An 8,101-nucleotide genomic window follows, 5' to 3' on the forward strand; every position below is an offset into this window, starting at 1 on the left:
CCAATAGCCGTAGCGCCACCGTCCTGACGTCAGGACAGTGTTCAAATCTGGATCAGTTTTGATCAGATCCGTTGCAGCCCCTTTTTTAGAGATTTGGGTATGGAGGAAAATAGAGAGGGTTGTGTTTTCTGACACTTGGTGAGTTCCCTGGAACACCGGGGACACATATTCATGTATAAAAGACGTACAAAAGTGCATTTTGCATGATAGGTCCCCCTTTAAATGTACTCTCACTCCTATCCTCCCCTTCAACATCTAATTCTTTTATTATTTTTAACAGACACCAAGTGCCTTTTTGAGTTGAACATTCACACAATTCTGACCAAGAGGATATCATGTTAACCCACAGAATGAGTTGGCTAGTGTTTAAAATGATAATTATACTCCTTCCTGCAGGGAGACCCCAATGTTCCTGCAGGGCAGCTCACTCTGGATGTTGACCTGAGTCGACCCGTGGTCCTTCCAGACTTAACGCATCAGTGCAATATAGAGGAACTGTCCCGGCTGGTACTCGGGGTACACGAGGAAATCCAGAGGGCACAACAACAACAACAACAACAGGCCATGGACACTGCTACAGCGGAGGGGGCCTGCAGTGATGTCACCGCAGCAGGAGGTGTGGAAGCAGAGCGAGTTACCGGTACAGACAGCCCCCCACCGGACCCCAGCAGCAGCAGCATCAGTCTTCCTGAAGCCCAGCCCTTCGTCCTGCCCCTCGGCGTTATGGCTCGCAACGAGGTCTACCCTCGCACCTGCAGGAAATGGTAAGAAGTCAGCTGTATGGTAAACTGCATACAGTGTCAATTCCAAGTATATGTGGATTGATTGTAGCTGCCTTTGCTCCAGTTACAGTGGTGTACAGTGTGCCTATTGTTTCAGATTGTGACCAACAGCTGAAAATCATATTGGCCTCCAATGAATGCTTGTCAGTATGCTTGCTAAATGTTTGCTACAAAAATTTGGTTTGATAAAAATGCACATCCAGAATTGTAGACAGTTTATGTATTATACCTAAATGTACAGGCTAAAAAAAACATTTATTCATAAGTTTAAACATTTGTTTAAGATGTGTTAGATATAATAACAAAACACAGACAATTACAATGGAAACATATGAGATATATAAATGGATTTTTAAGTGTAAGTAACTTGTGTAAAGTCCCCGGCCATTTAGTGTATTAATTTTATTATCAACATGGATACATTCAACAGGCACTGTGAAAGATATTACATACTTGAAGCTGTGAAGAAATAGGGGTCAGAGGGAGCATCATTTTTTGGACCATGATATAGCACTTATCATTTTTTTCTTCGAAACCTGTCATTGATTAAAGTAACAAAAGAAGGTATATATGACAATATACAGTCATTTATATGAGGCCTCAATTAAAGACTTGCGATATTGGCTTCTGCAATTATCTGCCACATGCATTCATCTTTATTTTGTTGCATGGTTTTGTCAGTACCCTACCATCCACCATCTTCCTCCCGCTTACCGGTGGTCGGGTCGCGGAGTAGCCAGTTCAGCAGAGAGCCCCAAACGTTCCTTTCCTGGCCACATCAACCAGCTCTGACTGGCAAGGCGCTCCCAGGCCAGCGAAGAGATATAATCCCTCCACCTGGTCCTAGGTCTACCCCTTGGTCTCTTCCCAGCTGGACGTTGCCCTGGAAACACCTTCCTATGGAGGCGCCCAGGTGGCATCCTTACTAGGTGCCCGAAAACCACCCTCAACTGGCTCTTTCGACGCGAAGGAGGAGCGGTTCAACTCCGAGTCCCTCCCGGATGACTGAACTTCTCACCTTATCCCCTAAGAACCCATCTCTGCTGCTTGTATCCGCGATCTCGTTCTTTCGGTCATGACCAGCGGCGGACTGGGGACTATAAATCAGCCCACCTCGGTACAGCAAGTAATCACCGCTAGTAAATTGTCAACGGGGGGGGGGGGGGGGCTAGTATCCGACCGGCCCACATCATCCGATCGGCCCACTTCACTACCGGCCTGGCCAGTCCGCCCCTGGTCATGACCCATCCTTCATGACCATAGGTGAGGGTAGGAACGAAAATGGCCCGGTAGACAGAGAGCTTTGCCTTCTGGCTCAGCTCCCTTTTCGTCGCTTTACTGTTGGAGTGGACAGTCCATCGGTTTCCTGCTGAGAACCATGGCCTCAGATTTGGAGGTGCTGAGGTACCATAACCACCCTAAAAAACTTTGACGAATACAATTCTGACAGGTAAAGCTGCAAAAATGAGCTGACTTATAGATTAGTAAATCTGCAACAATTTTGATAATCGATGAAATGATAGAGTAATTTTTCTATTCAAATCAGAAATGGATATATTACGTTTTTCTGCCTTTCTGTGTTTTCTGTTGCATGAAACCGATTAACTATGGGTTTGACTGACTGATCAAACATTTAGAGAAATGACTTACATTTATTTAGTTTTATTAGTTTCCTCTCAATTGTTTTGCTATGTCTGAACACCCTCTGTACTCTGCTATTTGAATGATTTGCCTTTGGAAAATGTGTTGCTTTGTACTATTTTCAATGCGATACACTTGATTTTGTCGAAAAGAACGGCCTATTGAACGGCTCACATGGGACTTCAGGGAGCTTTTCAGCTTGAGCGCTCTTCTCTGTAAAAAGATAATAAAAAAAACTGAAAAAAAAAACTTTTTTGTAGACTGTATTTCTTTTTTGGTCTCATGTTCACCTTTCATACCTCAGTGTTGGACATATCACACCGTGTGTGTGTTTCTTGGTGCGAATTGAGAATAGAAACTGCTTGACATATACAGTAATGAGTAATGAGTGAGGGAAACAGACACATAATTCAGTACACTGTTTCACACTGCAGCTTCAGAAGATTTTTATTTGATATGGAATCCAGATTATTAAGTGCATTTCACAGACTAGAAGTATCCCACTAATTAACCCTCCTGTTGTCTTCGGTTCAAATCTGACCGATTTACTACTTTCATCAATCATAACTTTTTTGTTTTACATTCGATTATATTAAGGCTTTATGATATCCTTCACAGTAGACATTTGAAACATATAAAATTGCTGATCACCACTTTCATTGAGTTTTTGGATGATTTAGTCAACTTGTAACACCCATGTGTGTTCCTGGTCAAAAATGACCGCCATGAAGAAAAGGAATTAGTAACCATCCGGATCAGATACAACACACACACAAACACCCACACATACTCTAGATGTGTCCCCCCCCCTCCTTATGTGCCCAATCCCCCCATGCGAATCACACCTGGCACACGCAATACATGTTCAGTGTCTATTCTTTGTATATTTACTGCAGTTGTTCATGTATACCAGTAGTCTGATACAATATGTACAGTTTGAAAGGGTGTTAAATGAATTTGGTGATGATTATGGTTTTTGTGTTAATATAATAGCAGTTCAAACAGGACCGGTCAAATTTGACCGCAAACACCAAGTAAGGGGGGGGGGGGAACGACCACAGACATTTCAAGCTTCTAGATTTTAAAGAACTATTGCCTGAAACTATCTAAAATAAAAGGTTATTACCCAACATTAACATTTGAGTTAAATTGTGTAATTTTAAAAAAAAAAATTGAGGATCTCCTTCCCAAGTTTATTAAAATGAGTGCTTTTTATAAGCCACAGATTACCAACACAAATGTTGATTGTATTAATGAATATTATGCAATGCCTTTTGACTGACTTTTTTAACAATGGAATCACTGAATCAGAAAATGATGGAGAGGAGAAATGTGGGCGGAGACTGTTCTACAGCTCGTTGCGCTCCATCTTCTCTTTGTGTTGTCGGATCTTCTCTGGGAGAGTCTGAGTCAGGAAGACAAAACCGCTTCTCCCTAAGGTGCTGGCCAGCTACCTGCTCCTTTAAATCAATTGACAAGTATTCTTCTCCTGTGCCGTACTTTGGCCAGTGGGGCCAGCAGCCATCCCATTAGGAGACCTTAAAAAACACACACAATCACAGTTATAAAAACAGTCTCATCTCCATGTGTGTATTATCTTGTAACAAAGGTCAATTCCTACCCTGTGTGAGCAAAGTTGCTCCAATAGCTCATCATGTTTCTGCTAAGCTGTTCCTCCTCCTCACTGCATGGCTCTAACATTTAGATGATCTGTTAAAACACTTTGCAGATCTCTGGTGGTCTATTCAAATTGTGATTTATATATTTCACTTACCGGATAATGTGACATGGGTAGTTGTAAAGCACAATCCGAGAACTGTAAAGATCTCATCTCCGTGGTCACTCCCAACAAAGCTTGGGCCTTCTTGACTTCAGGATTTGTGGAGGGTACTGGTACTCATACAGGTATACATCAGCACCTGCATCTATGAAGAAAAGATTGGACATGAGATATTTTGTTTTTAAAAGTGTGTGTGGCAAGAAATATTTAACAATGGTTCCTCAAAATATTTGCATGATAAATACCTCTGTGGGCACTAGCGGTCTTAATGGCAGGAATGTTAAAAATCATATCCCCTAACAGCTCGGTGAACCCGTCTCTATTTTTCACACGATCTTCACCCGTTCCAATATATTCCTCTAACACTAACTCTCTAATGATTGCATCTTCGGGCTGGAAAAAAATGAAACAAACATCTGTCAAAGAAGTTTCAACATGATGTATATTGTAACATTGTAATGTCCAGAACCAGTCCTGCCTTACATTAGGGAAGAAGAGGTACAGAGAGTTCATCAAATGCTCCTTATCTATCCCCTCTGTCCAGTTTGGAGGAGCCATAAACTTAGGGAAGGACAATTCACATTTAGACAAGCACAGAGAGAACACATTAGCATGTTTTCATGGGCAGTTGTTAAGCTCTTCAGTCACATAAACACAGTGCTAATTTAGCAATTGCACTTACATCAGCAAGCATCCAGCCCCCTTCATCATTATTAATGCCGGTCATGAATGGTACGGGTAAGAAGTTCATGTGCACGGAACAGCTCGTCCACTGTTTTTCTCAGAAGTGTCCATCAACATTTACAGAGATTCTCAAGGTTAGATCCTTAAGAAAAAAATGTGTAAAAGTTGATATAAATACTTAAAACATCATGGGAAATCTAGCAGAATATTCCTATTAAAAAGAAATCCTACTAAATAAATCTATATATTATTGCATTCAATATCTCACCTCTCCCAAAGCCTCAATAGTTTTTACGTCAACGATTCTCATGCAATCACAGCGATCTTCTGTGTTGCTTTCGAGGCTACAGCCAGACATATTTGCCACCATCTGAGGAGATATATGTGGGATCCATCTTAACGACTTAGAAAAAACAAATGTGTTTGTGCACTGAAGAATGTTTACACACACTTATAATTAACCTGTGCTACTGGTAGAGGATCATGTACAACAACATATCCATTCCAGCAGTGCCACTCTCAGCAATGGCATGGTGGAAGAGGCCATCAGACAACGGTGAGAGGAGCTGTCGATTCAAGCAACAAAGAAAATGTAAGGTTCTGATGACAGAGGTAACTTTGTAGTGATGTCGTTTTTTTTGTATTCAACTGCAGATTGATACTTACCAGTAAAGATACGCTCACTCCGCCAGCAGACTCCCCAAATATTGTAACTACATTCTGGGTTTCCTCCAAAGTTGTGAATGTGCTGCTGGATCCACCTCAGAGCTTCTACCTGATCCAGCATGCCAAAGTTCCCAGACATGTGCTTCATCTCCAGTGCTGGAAAGGCATACAATTATATTGTTCACCGCCTAGTAAAAGTTGACTACTTTTCACATCAAATCCAAAGTAGTGAGATATTATTTTAGTATGGTAATTCTAACTCTTCTTAATGATTTGAGTGGTTTTAACCTGAGAAAGCCCCAGAAGTCCCAAACGGTACTGGATCAGAACTACGACCATATCCTGGTAGGCAGCCAGGGCGGAGAGCCGTCAAACGTAGAAGCTGACCCCATAGCAAACCCTCCACCATGAATCCAGACCATGACCTGGTAAGGTAATGGTCATAACAGATTGGTGACGTCAATCCCTTTGGGGTATGGTTTTAAAAAACCTACATTGTCACTCAGTATGGATTATTCAAAAAGGAATCCTTATCCAAACCTGAACAAAGTAACTGAATATCACTCACGACATGGAGCAACTTACTGGAAGCTTGGCATCGGGAGTTCTGTCGGCAGGAGTGGTAAATGTTGAGGTAAAGGCAAGTCCTCTAAATGTCTGGCAAATCCACGAGCAAGCCACCAAGTTTTTCCAACACATCTAAGGCTAACTTTTTATATTGAACACACCTGAAAAAGAAACGTGGATTTTCAGTGAGTATTGAATATCATTTTAAAGGAAGGTATGCGACACCTGTAGCATGTGGGAGGCCTTACATGGGTGGCTGCTTGGTAGCATCTCTCACTCCTTCCATCCCTCCACAGGCTGGGGGGGCAGCCAGTCTCAGAGCAGGGCCCACAGGTGGCTTGGCAAATGGGATACCCAGGTAGGCATGGACCCCACTCTCCTGGCCCCTTGACACTCAGAGTCTGACCTCTCAGGCTCCCCAGCTTTGTGTGGACTTCAGGTGCTGTGAGGATATTAGGACCGACTCAGAATCTCAATGTAATGCAATGTATCAGTGTAACTTACCTGGAAAAATAGCATGTGTTATAGCTAAGTAGCGCATATATTTCCCTCATGTAGGCAACATGTGTTCATTGGCTGGTTCTAGATTATGTTGGAACAAATAAATGGAAAAGTTTTAGATAATACAACAACTTTCCAATTGATTTCAGCCATGTCAAACCCTATGGGTGACGTCACCACGGACACTACGTCCATTTATATACAGTCTATGGTCGAGCCCAGTTAAAGCTTACTTTAATCTTTGCCATGCTTTTGTATAAATAAATCAAAAATATAACTCACTTTGGCAACAATTAGTTGAATATCATCTTATCCTGCATTACATGAAGACAGCAAAAAAAAGAAATATTAAGCTACAGCATGAACTCTTATCCTAATTTGCTCTTTGGCAGAGATGTTTCACCTTTGGACATAGGCACGAAAGGTCAACTCGATTGAGGCGTAAGAAAATGCGAACAGGTAGCTTCCAGTCATAGACCTTTTAAAAGACATTTAAAGAAAATCAACTACAACTCCATTAGGCCTGTGCTATCCAGACTACCTTGCAGCCAGATCTGCATAAAGGTGTTGCCAAAGAAATAAGTAATCTACTTCACTTACCATGTGGATCTGCAGCAACATAGAGGAATAACACAGACGTCAGAAAGAAGAACGTTTGTTTTCCACGGAACGTCATGGTGGTGGTGTATGCGGCTCACACTGCTTGGCTCTGCAAGCAGGAAGGACTGGAAATGAAACCTCCAAAGAAGCTGTCTCAACTTTGACCAGTGGAATCCTGCACTTATTAACCTATTACGTGCAACACAAGGCGTGACTCCGTCGCTTTTATATCACAGCAACTGGTCATTTACATCAACAAAAAGACATTGACAAGACTTTCCGGACGGTTAAACAGGCCATCGTAACTCCAAGCATTTTCTCGATATTTCACATTCTTCTGTTAAGCTAAAACATGATATTACGTTAGTCTGTCCATATTTGAGCTAGGCTAATAAGCACTTACTATATCTAAAACTGTCATTTAACCTTGAAAGCACAAGTACAGAAATGTTGTTAGTACAGTACAATATCCCCCACAACAAGCCACAGATGGCGCTATCACATAAGTGTGTCCATACTGTTGCACCTGTCAAGAGGAAACAAGAGAACCACACCACAAGTTTGAGGAAAATATGATTAGTTTACAGTTGACTGTACTTATTGTAATGTTCTGTTCGAGTCCAAGGCCGTTTCTCGATGTCCAGTAGAGCCACTATTTCAAGTATACGTCATCGAGTGGCGCCGAATGCTGGGCATTTAACATGCATTTAAACAGTCCTTCGGCGCCACTCGATGACGTAGTATACTTGAAATAGTGGCTCTGCAGGAGGTTTACTCGACATTGAGAAACGGCCCGTGTCACTCTCGAGTCCCCACTTTTTGAGTCCGAATCCAAGTCCGAGTCACCTAGAGTCGGAGTCGAGTCCAAGTCCGAGTCCAA

General features: G+C 42.1%; 1 pseudogene; it reads right to left on the reverse strand.

Annotated features, from left to right (window-relative positions):
• Positions 1-3,602: 3,602 nt before the first annotated feature.
• On the reverse strand, positions 3,603-7,315 carry LOC117496676 (annotated as a pseudogene).
• Between the last annotated feature and the right edge of the window lie 786 nt (positions 7,316-8,101).

Source organism: Trematomus bernacchii, unplaced genomic scaffold (genome assembly GCF_902827165.1).
Source record: "Trematomus bernacchii unplaced genomic scaffold, fTreBer1.1, whole genome shotgun sequence".
Taxonomy (NCBI): Eukaryota; Metazoa; Chordata; class Actinopteri; order Perciformes; family Nototheniidae; genus Trematomus; species Trematomus bernacchii.